Source organism: Tribolium castaneum, chromosome 8 (genome assembly GCF_031307605.1).
Source record: "Tribolium castaneum strain GA2 chromosome 8, icTriCast1.1, whole genome shotgun sequence".
In the NCBI taxonomy this organism is placed as follows: Eukaryota; Metazoa; Arthropoda; class Insecta; order Coleoptera; family Tenebrionidae; genus Tribolium; species Tribolium castaneum.
This window is the reverse complement of record NC_087401.1, coordinates 10668659-10680923: the sequence shown is the minus strand read 5'-3', so window position 1 is coordinate 10680923 and position 12265 is coordinate 10668659.

Below are 12265 nucleotides of genomic sequence, written 5' to 3'. Positions count from 1 at the left end.
GCCGATGATTCTCCTCGATAGACACATACCTATAAACGGTATAAGCTGTCGTGAAAGAGGAGATGCTGTAAGAATAGATCGGATTGTAGTCGGAATGAAAACGGGGAATGTTTTGCACTTATTTTTATTAATTCTGTAAACAACCAACAAGGAGTCCCTGGCGCAAGATTAACTCCAAAAATAAAGTTGGTATGGATTGATAAAAAGGGCAAACCCCATAAAAAAAATATAAAAAAGGTTCGAATCCCTATCCCGGAATATTCGGCTATGCCTTCATGATGAATCTTCTTTTCACTTTATATAAATGACTAACGCTAATAGTAAAAGTGAAATAATTGACGCTATTTTAAAAAATCGTGAAATAATTAAAAATAGGATTCATTTAAAACAATTTAAAGAACATTTAACGAAGGAAGAAATTAAAAAACTACAAAAACCTATAACTGACAAACTTGATAATATTACTGAATTTACACAACAAATTCTTATGAGCGAAGCGAATCCAAAAAATGTTTTAGCAATTGAGGAAAAGGTTCCCCAGGCCAAAGGTCACCAAAGGTTCCCGAGGGAATCGAAAGATTCCGGAGGCGATGATGTAAACGAATCGGATAATTCGGACAAAGTCCTCATGAGCGCAGCGAATTTATTACCATTACCAAAATCACCTTCCTCCATAAGTTTAGATCCTAATAAAGATTTAAATTTTGATATTATTGAAAAACAATTTAAATTTGAAAAACCTTCACATTTATTATCGTTAGACATTAGAAGTCGAAATGCAAAAATTGATACGACGATACCCGAAATATCAACTAAATTGAAATCATTAAATGCGCACCTTACAAACGCAAAGAAATCACAAGAACAAGAAAAAATTGATAATTTACAATATGTGTATTCACAGTTGAAAAAATATAAAAGTGTTTTAGAAGATATTCGAAAAATTCCCTTCTATGAGAAGCAAACAGGAAGCGGCCAGATTCGACCTTCGGTCTTCAGCAGGCCATGCCTGATTTTTTCAGATCCAAATGAAATGGTAGAACGTCTTGATCTATTAATTGCGTCAAAAAATGCGGGAAATGATTCAATCGAGGTATATAATGAATGCGTAGAAATACTTGATAAATTGTTAAACCTGAAACTCATAAAAAAATCAGATCACAAAAGGATATTCTCTACGCTACATGCGGAGCACTAGTCCACTTCGGTTTCGCCTCCGGAATCTTTCGATTCCCTCGGGAACCTTTGCCAGGCTTTTTTAAACTGAATAAATGAGCCTAATACACATTAGATCTAAAGAAAATGATTTTGAAATAAGTTATTCTGAAAACCCTATTAATTTATCTGGATTAAAAGGTGAAATTGCTTTAAAGACAGCAAGTCTCTGGTATAGTTGGGATAACATTACCGAAGAGTATAAAAATAACGAAATAAAATTTAGGCGAAGCCCTCATGAGCGAAGCGAATACAAGTCTGGTAAAAAGGCTCCGCAGACCGAACTCAAAAATAACGAAATCAAGAAAGACAGGCAAGGTGTGTCCAGAGTCGAAGACGAAGAACACGATAGAAATGAATCGGAGTGGAAAATATTAAAGTTACCAAACGGTTTGTACGATGAAAATGAATTAAATAATTATATCCAAGAATATTTTGGAACGTTTGAAACACCCCCGTTTAATTTTGATGTAAATTATGCAACTAATCGTTTTATGCTAATTATACGCGACAAAGACTATGAAATTGACTTTTCCCACGGTAAGATACATGAGCTTTTAGGATTTGATAAAAAAATATATAAAGAAGGAATAAACTATGCAACAAAAATTGGTAACATCACCAAAGATATTGATCAAATCTTGATTCACTGCTCCCTAGTTTCATCTAGTTATCAAAATAATCTCAAAAGTGATGTTATATACGCTTTTACTCCAAATATTTCACCTAGATCTTTAATTAATATTGAACCGACGCATCCGAAATATTTACCAATTAATCGTACGGATTATATATTTAATATTCGCATTTCTGTTACAAATCAGCTAAATCAATTGATAAATTTTAATGGAGAGTGTTTAAATTTTGTTCTAGATGTTCAGTAATTGTCATTGCTATTCTTTCCTGTAGAATAAATGGTACTTGTTGTTCATAGAAAACAATTATTTCCTAAACAATATGGGTTTGGTCTTAAATATCACAGAGATATTAGAGGTGGAAATATTTTTCAATCTATAAAAAAATTTGCTATACCAGCATTGGGTTTTTTATATCGCAATATATTAAAACCTTTTTGGAAAAATAATAAAGAAGATATCATTCAAGGTGTAACTTCAGGGCTTAAAAATATAGCGTCTACATACGTAAAATCGCCGCCTTTTTCTACTTATAAAGAAGAAATTATAAATCCTATTCTAAACAAAATGAAAGAAAAATCGTGGAATGAACATTTACGAGGCGACGGATTAAAAAAAGGGAAAGCTAATCGATTAACTAAAAAATCAAAGGATATCATTAAAAATCTGTTGAATGCTGATGAAATTGATTAAAAACTTGTGATGTCCTTATATCGTCTTAAATTCAGTGACGGATGCCCATCCGTCACTGAAATCCCATGAAAGCTCATAATATTTTTTATTTTTTTAACTACCTTGAAAATCAGGGTGTTTTCACGATTTTTTTTTGCTTTTCTGTTTACCCTTGAAAATCGGGGTGTTTTTATGATTATTTGATGTTTTTTTTTAACTACCTGGAAAATCGGGGTAATTTGCTTAATATTATTACTTTTTTCACAATTACCCTTGAAAATCAGGGTGTGTCCTATAGGGGCCCTCTTAGTAGTTTTTTATTTTTTTTAACTACCTGGAAAATCGGGGTGTTTTTATGATTATTTGATGTTTTTTTTAACTACCTTGAAAATCGGGGTAATTTGCTTAATATTATTACTTTTTTCACAATTACCCTTGAAAATCAGGGTGTGTCCTATATAGGCTCTCTTTAGTAGTGACCAACCATAAGCGAGTTATAGAGTTGGATATAAATAATATTTAACAAAAATTTGCTTTAAAATAAAATGTTTGAAAAACTGAAATTAAACTAATTTAATTGTGTCTAACACTTTAGTAGAGAAAAAAGAAGAAGACATAAAAGTCACTAAAGGTTTCAAAGTTGTCTTTAATCGTCATATTAATAACAATAACATTAATAATAATAATACTAATAGTACTAAATTTGCTTATATGCAAACGCTTAATTAAGGTAACAGTGTTTTGGTTTCTTGCTCATATCTCGAAAACAGTTACTCCTATCAATTTTTATCTTTTTACTAAAATTCAAGCTGATAAAATTTCCTACAAAATAGTTATTTGCATTTTTTATGTAGGACTAACCATAAGCGAGATATAAGATTGAAAATAATTAATATTTAAAAAAGAAGTGCTTTAACAGAAAATGTCTTGTGATTTAAAATACACTTAATTTATTAGGTCCAATATTTTATTAAAAAAAAAAGGGGGTGACATATAAATCACTGAAGTCTTCAGAGTCGATTTTAAATGCTGCATTTTCGTCTTCGTCTCAAACATTGAAAACTGAATTACATTTTTGTTCTGAAACGGTAACAGTTTTTACTTTGGTTTTTTGCTTATATCTCGAAAACAGTTACTCCTATCAATTTTTATCTTTCTTTCAAAATTAAAGCTGATAACATTTCCTACAAAATAGTTATTTGCATTTTTCTTGTAGGACCAACTATAAGCGAGTTATAAAGTTGGATATAAATAATATTTAACAAAAACTTGCTTAAAAATAAAATGTTTGAAATACTGAAATTAAACTAAATTAATTGTGTCTAACACTTTAGTAGAGAAAAAAGAAAAGGACATAAAAGTCACCAAAGTCTTCAGAATCGTTTTTAGTCGTCATATTAATAACAATAACATTAATAATAATAATACTAATAGTACTAAATCTGCTTATATGCAAGCGCTTTATTAAGGTAACAGTTTTTTGGTTTCTTGCTTATATCTCGAAAACAGTTACTCCTATCAATTTTTATCTTTTTACTAAAATTCAAGCTGATAAAATTTCCTACAAAATAGTTATTTGCATTTTTCATGTAGGACTAACCATAAGCGAGATATATGATTGAAATTAATTAAAATTAAAAAAAAAAGTGCTTTAACAGAAAATGTCTTGTGATTTAAAATACACTTATTTTATTGGGTCCAATACTTTATTAGAAGAAAAAGGAAGTGACATAAGAGTCACTGAAGTCTTCAGAGTCGTTTTTAAATGCTGCAGTTTCGTCTTCGTCTCAAACATTGAAAACTGAATTACATTTTTGTTCAGTAACAGTCACAGTTTTCTTATTGGTTTTTTGCTTATATCTCGAAAACAGTTACTCCTATCAATTTTTATCTTTCTGTCAAAATTAAAGCTGATAAAATTTCCTACAAAATAGTTATTTGCATTTTTCTTGTAGGACCAACCATAAGCGAGTTATAGAGTTGGATATAAATAATATTTAACAAAAATTTGCTTTAAAATAAAATGTTTGAAAAACTGAAATTAAACTAATTTAATTGTGTCTAACACTTTGGTAGAGGAAAAAGAAGAAGACATAAAAGTCACTAAAGGTTTCAAAGTTGTCTTTAATCGTCATATTAATAACAATAACATTAATAATAATAATACTAATTGTACTAAATTTGCTTATATGCAAACGCTTAATTAAGGTTACAGTGTTTTGGTTTCTTGCTCATATCTCGAAAACAGTTACTCCTATCAATTTTTATTTTTTTACTAAAATTCAAGCTGATAAAATTTCCTACAAAATAGTTATTTGCATTTTTTATGTAGGACTAACCATAAGCGAGATATAAGATTGAAAATAATTAATATTTAAAAAAGAAGTGCTTTAACAGAAAATGTCTTGTGATTTAAAATACACTTAATTTATTAGGTCCAATACTTTATTAAAAAAAAAAGGGGGTGACATATAAGTCACTGAAGTCTTCAGAGTCGATTTTAAATGCTGCATTTTCGTCTTCGTCTCAAACATTGAAAACTGAATTACATTTTTGTTCTGAAACGGTAACAGTTTTTACTTTGGTTTTTTGCTTATATCTCGAAAACAGTTACTCCTATCAATTTTTATCTTTCTTTCAAAATTAAAGCTGATAACATTTCCTACAAAATAGTTATTTGCATTTTTCTTGTAGGACCAACCATAAGCGAGTTATAAAGTTGGATATAAATAATATTTAACAAAAACTTGCTTAAAAATAAAATGTTTGAAATACTGAAATTAAACAAAATTAATTGTGTCTAACACTTTAGTAGAGAAAAAAGAAAAAGACATAAAAGTCACCAAAGTCTTCAGAATGGTTTTTAGTCGTCATATTAATAACAATAACATTAATAATAATAATACTAATAGTACTAAATCTGCTTATATGCAAGCGCTTTATTAAGGTAACAGTTTTTTGGTTTCTTGCTTATATCTCGAAAACAGTTACTCCTATGAATTTTTGTCTTTTTTTCAAAATTAAAGCTGATAAAATTTCCTACAAAATAGTTATTTGCATTTTTCTTGTAGGACCAACCATAAACGAGTTATAGAGTTGGATATAAATAATATTTAACAAAAATTTGCTTTAAAATAAAATGTTTGAAAAACTGAAATTAAACTAATTTAATTGTGTCTAACACTTTAGTAGAGGAAAAAGGAAAAGACATAAAAGTCACTAAAGGTTTCAGAGTTGTCTTTAGTTGTCATATTAATAACAATAACATTAATAATAATAATACTAATAGTACTAAATTTGCTTATATGCAAACGCTTAAGTAAGGTAACAGTGTTTTGGTTTCTTGCTTATATCTCGAAAACAGTTACTCCTATCAATTTTTATCTTTTTACTAAAATTCAAGCTGATAAAATTTCCTACAAAATAATTATTTGCATTTTTCATGTAGGACTAACCATAAGCGAGATATATGATTGAAAATAATTAATATTTTAAAAAAAAGTGCTTTAACAGAAAATGTCTTGTGATTTAAAATACACTTAATTTATTGGGTCCATTACTTTATTAGAAGAAAAAGGAAGTGACATAAAAGTCACTGAAGTCTTCAGAGTCGTTTATAAATGCTGCAGTTTCGTCTTTGTCTCAAACATTGAAAACTGAATTACATTTTTGTTCAGTAACAGTCACAGTTTTCTTATTGGTTTTTTGCTTATATCTCGAAAACAGTTACTCCTATCAATTTTTATCTTTCTGTCAAAATTAAAGCTGATAAATTTTCCTACAAAATAGTTATTTGCATTTTTCTTGTAGGACCAACCATAAGCGAGTTATAGAGTTGGATATAAATAATATTTAACAAAAATTTGCTTTAAAATAAAATGTTTGAGAAACTGAAATTAAACTAATTTAATTGTGTCTAACACTTTAGTAGAGGAAAAAGAAGAAGACATAAAAGTCACTAAAGGTTTCAAAGTTGTCTTTAATTGTCATATTAATAACAATAACATTAATAATAATAATACTAATTGTACTAAATTTGCTTATAGGCAAACGCTTAATTAAGGTAACAGTGTTTTGGTTTCTTGCTCATATCTCGAAAACAGTTACTCCTATCAATTTTTATTTTTTTACTAAAATTCAAGCTGATAAAATTTCCTACAAAATAGTTATTTGCATTTTTTATGTAGGACTAACCATAAGCGAGATATAAGATTGAAAATAATTAATATTTAAAAAAGAAGTGCTTTAACAGAAAATGTCTTATGATTTAAAATACACTTAATTTATTAGGTCCAATAATTTATTAAAAAAAAAGGGGGTGACATATAAGTCACTGAAGTCTTCAGAGTCGATTTTAAATGCTGCATTTTCGTCTTCGTCTCAAACATTGAAAACTGAATTACATTTTTGTTCTGAAACGGTAACAGTTTTTACTTTGGTTTTTTGCTTATATCTCGAAAACAGTTACTCCTATCAATTTTTATCTTTCTTTCAAAATTAAAGCTGATAACATTTCCTACAAAATAGTTATTTGCATTTTTCTTGTAGGACCAACCATAAGCGAGTTATAAAGTTGGATATAAATAATATTTAACAAAAACTTGCTTAAAAATAAAATGTTTGAAATACTGAAATTAAACTAAATTAATTGTGTCTAACACTTTAGTAGAGAAAAAAGAAAAAGACATAAAAGTCACCAAAGTCTTCAGAATCGTTTTTAGTCGTCATATTAATAACAATAACATTAATAATAATAATACTAATAGTACTAAATTTGCTTATATGCAAGCGCTTTATTAAGGTAACAGTTTTTTGGTTTCTTGCTTATATCTCGAAAACAGTTACTCCTATGAATTTTTGTCTTTCTTTCAAAATTAAAGCTGATAAAATATTCTACAAAATAGTTATTTGCATTTTTCTTGTAGGACCAACCATAAGCGAGTTATAGAGTTGGATATAAATAATATTTAACAAAAATTTGCTTTAAAATAAAATGTTTGAAAAACTGAAATTAAACTAATTTAACTGTGTCTAACACTTTAGTAGAGGAAAAAGAAGAAGACATAAAAGTCACTAAAGGTTTCAAAGTTGTCTTTAATCGTCATATTAATAACAATAACATTAATAATAATAATACTAATAGTACTAAATTTGCTTATATGCAAACGCTTAATTAAGGTAACAGTGTTTTGGTTTCTTGCTTATATCTCGAAAACAGTTACTTCTATCAATTTTTATCTTTTTACTAAAATTCAAGCTGATAAAATTTCCTACAAAATAGTTATTTGCATTTTTCATGTTGGACTAACCATAAGCGAGATATATGATTGAAAATAATTAATATTTAAAAAAAAAGTGCTTTAACAGAAAATGTCTTGTGATTTAAAATACACTTAATTTATTGGGTCCAATACTTTATTAGAAGAAAAAGGAAGTGACATAAAAGTCACTGAAGTCTTCAGAGTCGTTTTTAAATGCTGCAGTTTCGTCTTCGTCTCAAACATTGAAAACTGAATTACATTTTTGTTCAGTAACAGTCACAGTTTTCTTATTGGTTTTTTGCTTATATCTCGAAAACAGTTACTCCTATCAATTTTTATCTTTCTGTCAAAATTAAAGCTGATAAAATTTCCTACAAAATAGTTATTTGCATTTTTCTTGTAGGACCAACCATAAGCGAGTTATAGAGTTGGATATAAATAATATTTAACAAAAACTTGCTTAAAAATAAAATGTTTGAAATACTGAAATTAAACTAAATTAATTGTGTCTAACACTTTAGTATAGAAAAAAGAAAAGGACATAAAAGTCACCAAAGTCTTCAGAATCGTTTTTAGTCGTCATATTAATAACAATAACATTAATAATAATAATACTAATAGTACTAAATCTGCTTATATGCAAGCGCTTTATTAAGGTAACAGTTTTTTGGTTTCTTGCTTATATCTCGAAAACAGTTACTCCTATGAATTTTTGTCTTTCTTTCAAAATTAAAGCTGATAAAATATTCTACAGAATAGTTATTTACATTTTTCTTGTAGGACCAACCATAAGCGAGTTATAGAGTTGGATATAAATAATATTTATCAAAAATTTGCTTTAAAATAAAATGTTTGAAAAACTGAAATTAAACTAATTTAACTGTGTCTAACACTTTAGTAGAGAAAAAAGGAAAAGACATAAAAGTCACTAAAGGTTTCAAAGTTGTCTTTAGTTGTCATATTAATAACAATAACATTAATAATAATAATACTAATAGTACTAAATTTGCTTATATGCAAACGCTTAATTAAGGTAACAGTGTTTTGGTTTCTTGCTTATATCTCGAAAACAGTTACTCCTATCAATTTTTATCTTTTTACTAAAATTCAAGCTGATAAAATTTTCTACAAAATAGTTATTTGCATTTTTCATGTAGGACTAACCATAAGCGAGATATAAGATTGAAAATAATTAATATTTAAAAAAAAAGTGCTTTAACAGAAAATGTCTTGTGATTTAAAATACACTTAATTTATTGGGTCCAATACTTTATTAGAAGAAAAAGGAAGTGACATAAAAGTCACTGAAGTCATCAGAGTCGTTTTTAAATGCTGCAGTTTCGTCTTCGTCTCAAACATTGAAAACCGAATTACATTTTTGTTCAGTAACAGTCACAGTTTTCTTATTGGTTTTTTGCTTATATCTCGAAAACAGTTACTCCTATCAATTTTTATCTTTCTTTCAAAATTAAAGCTGATAAAATTTCCTACAAAATAGTTATTTGCATTTTTCTTGTAGGACCAACCATAAGCGAGTTATAGAGTTGGATATAAATAATATTTTACAAAAATTTGCTTTAAAATAAAATGTTTGAAAAACTGAAATTAAACTAATTTAATTGTGACTAACACTTTAGTAGAGGAAAAAGAAGAAGACATAAAAGTCACTAAAGGTTTCAAAGTTGTCTTTAATCGTCATATTAATAACAATAACATTAATAATAATAATACTAATAGTACTAAATTTGCTTATATGCAAACGCTTAATTAAGGTAACAGTGTTTTGGTTTCTTGCTCATATCTCGAAAACAGTTACTCCTATCAATTTTTATCTTTTTACTAAAATTCAAGCTGATAAAATTTCCTACAAAATAGTTTATTGCATTTTTTATGTAGGACTAACCATAAGCGAGATATAAGATTGAAAATAATTAATATTTAAAAAAGAAGTGCTTTAACAGAAAATGTCTTGTGATTTAAAATACACTTAATTTATTAGGTCCAATACTTTATTAGAAAAAAAAGGGGGTGACATATAAGTCACTGAAGTCTCCAGAGTCGATTTTAAATGCTGCATTTTCGTCTTCGTCTCAAACATTGAAAACTGAATTACATTTTTGTTCTGAAACGGTAACAGTTTTTACTTTGGTTTTTTGCTTATATCTCGAAAACAGTTACTCCTATCAATTTTTATCTTTCTTTCAAAATTAAAGCTGATAACATTTCCTACAAAATAGTTATTTGCATTTTTCTTGTAGGACCAACCATAAGCGAGTTATAAAGTTGGATATAAATAATATTTAACAAAAACTTGCTTAAAAATAAAATGTTTGAAATACTGAAATTAAACTAAATTAATTGTGTCTAACACTTTAGTAGAGAAAAAAGAAAAGGACATAAAAGTCACCAAAGTCTTCAGAATCGTTTTTAGTCGTCATATTAATAACAATAACATTAATAATAATAATACTAATAGTACTAAATCTGCTTATATGCAAGCGCTTTATTAAGGTAACAGTTTTTTGGTTTCTTGCTTATATCTCGAAAACAGTTACTCCTATGAATTTTTGTCTTTCTTTCAAAATTAAAGCTGATAAAATATTCTACAGAATAGTTATTTGCATTTTTCTTGTAGGACCAACCATAAGCGAGTTATAGAGTTGGATATAAATAATATTTAACAAAAATTTGCTTTAAAATAAAATGTTTGAAAAACTGAAATTAAACTAATTTAACTGTGTCTAACACTTTAGTAGAGAAAAAAGGAAAAGACATAAAAGTCACTAAAGGTTTTAGAGTTGTCTTTAGTTGTCATATTAATAACAATAACATTAATAATAATAATATTAATAGTACTAAATTTGCTTATATGCAAACGCTTAATTAAGGTAACAGTGTTTTGGTTTCTTGCTTATATCTCGAAAACAGTTACTCCTATCAATTTTTATCTTTTTACTAAAATTCAAGCTGATAAAATTTCCTACAAAATAGTTATTTGCATTTTTCATGTAGGACTAACCATAAGCGAGATATATGATTGAAAATAATTAATATTTAAAAAAAAAGTGCTTTAACAGAAAATGTCTTGTGATTTAAAATACACTTAATTTATTGGGTCCAATACTTTATTAGAAGAAAAAGAAAGTGTCATAAAAGTCACTGAAGTCTTCAGAGTCGTTTTTAAATGCTGCAGTTTCGTCTTCGTCTCAAACATTGAAAACCGAATTACATTTTTGTTCAGTAACAGTCACAGTTTTCTTATTGGTTTTTTGCTTATATCTCGAAAACAGTTACTCCTATCAATTTTTATCTTTCTTTCAAAATTAAAGCTGATAACATTTCCTACAAAATAGTTATTTGCATTTTTCTTGTAGGACCAACCATAAGCGAGTTATAAAGTTGGATATAAATAATATTTAACAAAAACTTGCTTAAAAATAAAATGTTTGAAATACTGAAATTAAACTAAATTAATTGTGTCTAACACTTTAGTAGAGAAAAAAGAAAAAGGCATAAAAGTCACCAAAGTCTTCAGAATCGTTTTTAGTCGTCATATTAATAACAATAACATTAATAATAATAATACTAACAGTACTAAATCTGCTTATATGCAAGCGCTTTATTAAGGTAACAGTTTTTTGGTTTCTTGCTTATATCTCGAAAACAGTTACTCCTATGAATTTTTGTCTTTTTTTCAAAATTAAAGCTGATAAAATATTCTACAAAATAGTTATTTGCATTTTTCTTGTAGGACCAACCATAAGCGAGTTATAGAGTTGGATATAAATAATATATAACAAAAATTTGCTTTAAAATAAAATGTTTGAAAAACTGAAATTAAACTAATTTAACTGTGTCTAACACTTTAGTAGAGGAAAAAGGAAAAGACATAAAAGTCACTAAAGGTTTCAGAGTTGTCTTTAGTTGTCATATTAATAACAATAACATTAATAATAATAATACTAATAGTACTAAATTTGCTTATATGCAAACGCTTAATTAAGGTAACAGTGTTTTGGTTTCTTGCTTATATCTCGAAAACAGTTACTCCTATCAATTTTTATCTTTTTACTAAAATTCAAGCTGATAAAATTTCCTACAAAATAGTTATTTGCATTTTTCATGTAGGACAAACCATAAGCGAGATATAAGTTTGAAAATAATTAATATTTAAAAAAAAAGTGCTTTAACAGAAAATGTCTTTTGATTTAAAATACACTTAATTTATTAGGTCCAATACTTTATTAGAAGAAAAAGGGGGTGACATATAAGTCACTGAAGTCTTCAGAGTCGATTGTAAATGCTGCATTTTCGTCTTCGTCTCAAACATTGAAAACCGAATTACATTTTTGTTCAGTAACAGTCACAGTTTTCTTATTGGTTTTTTGCTTATATCTCGAAAACAGTTACTCCAATCAATTTTTATCTTTCTTCCAAAATTAAAGCTGATAAAATTTCCTACAAAATAGTTATTTGCATTTT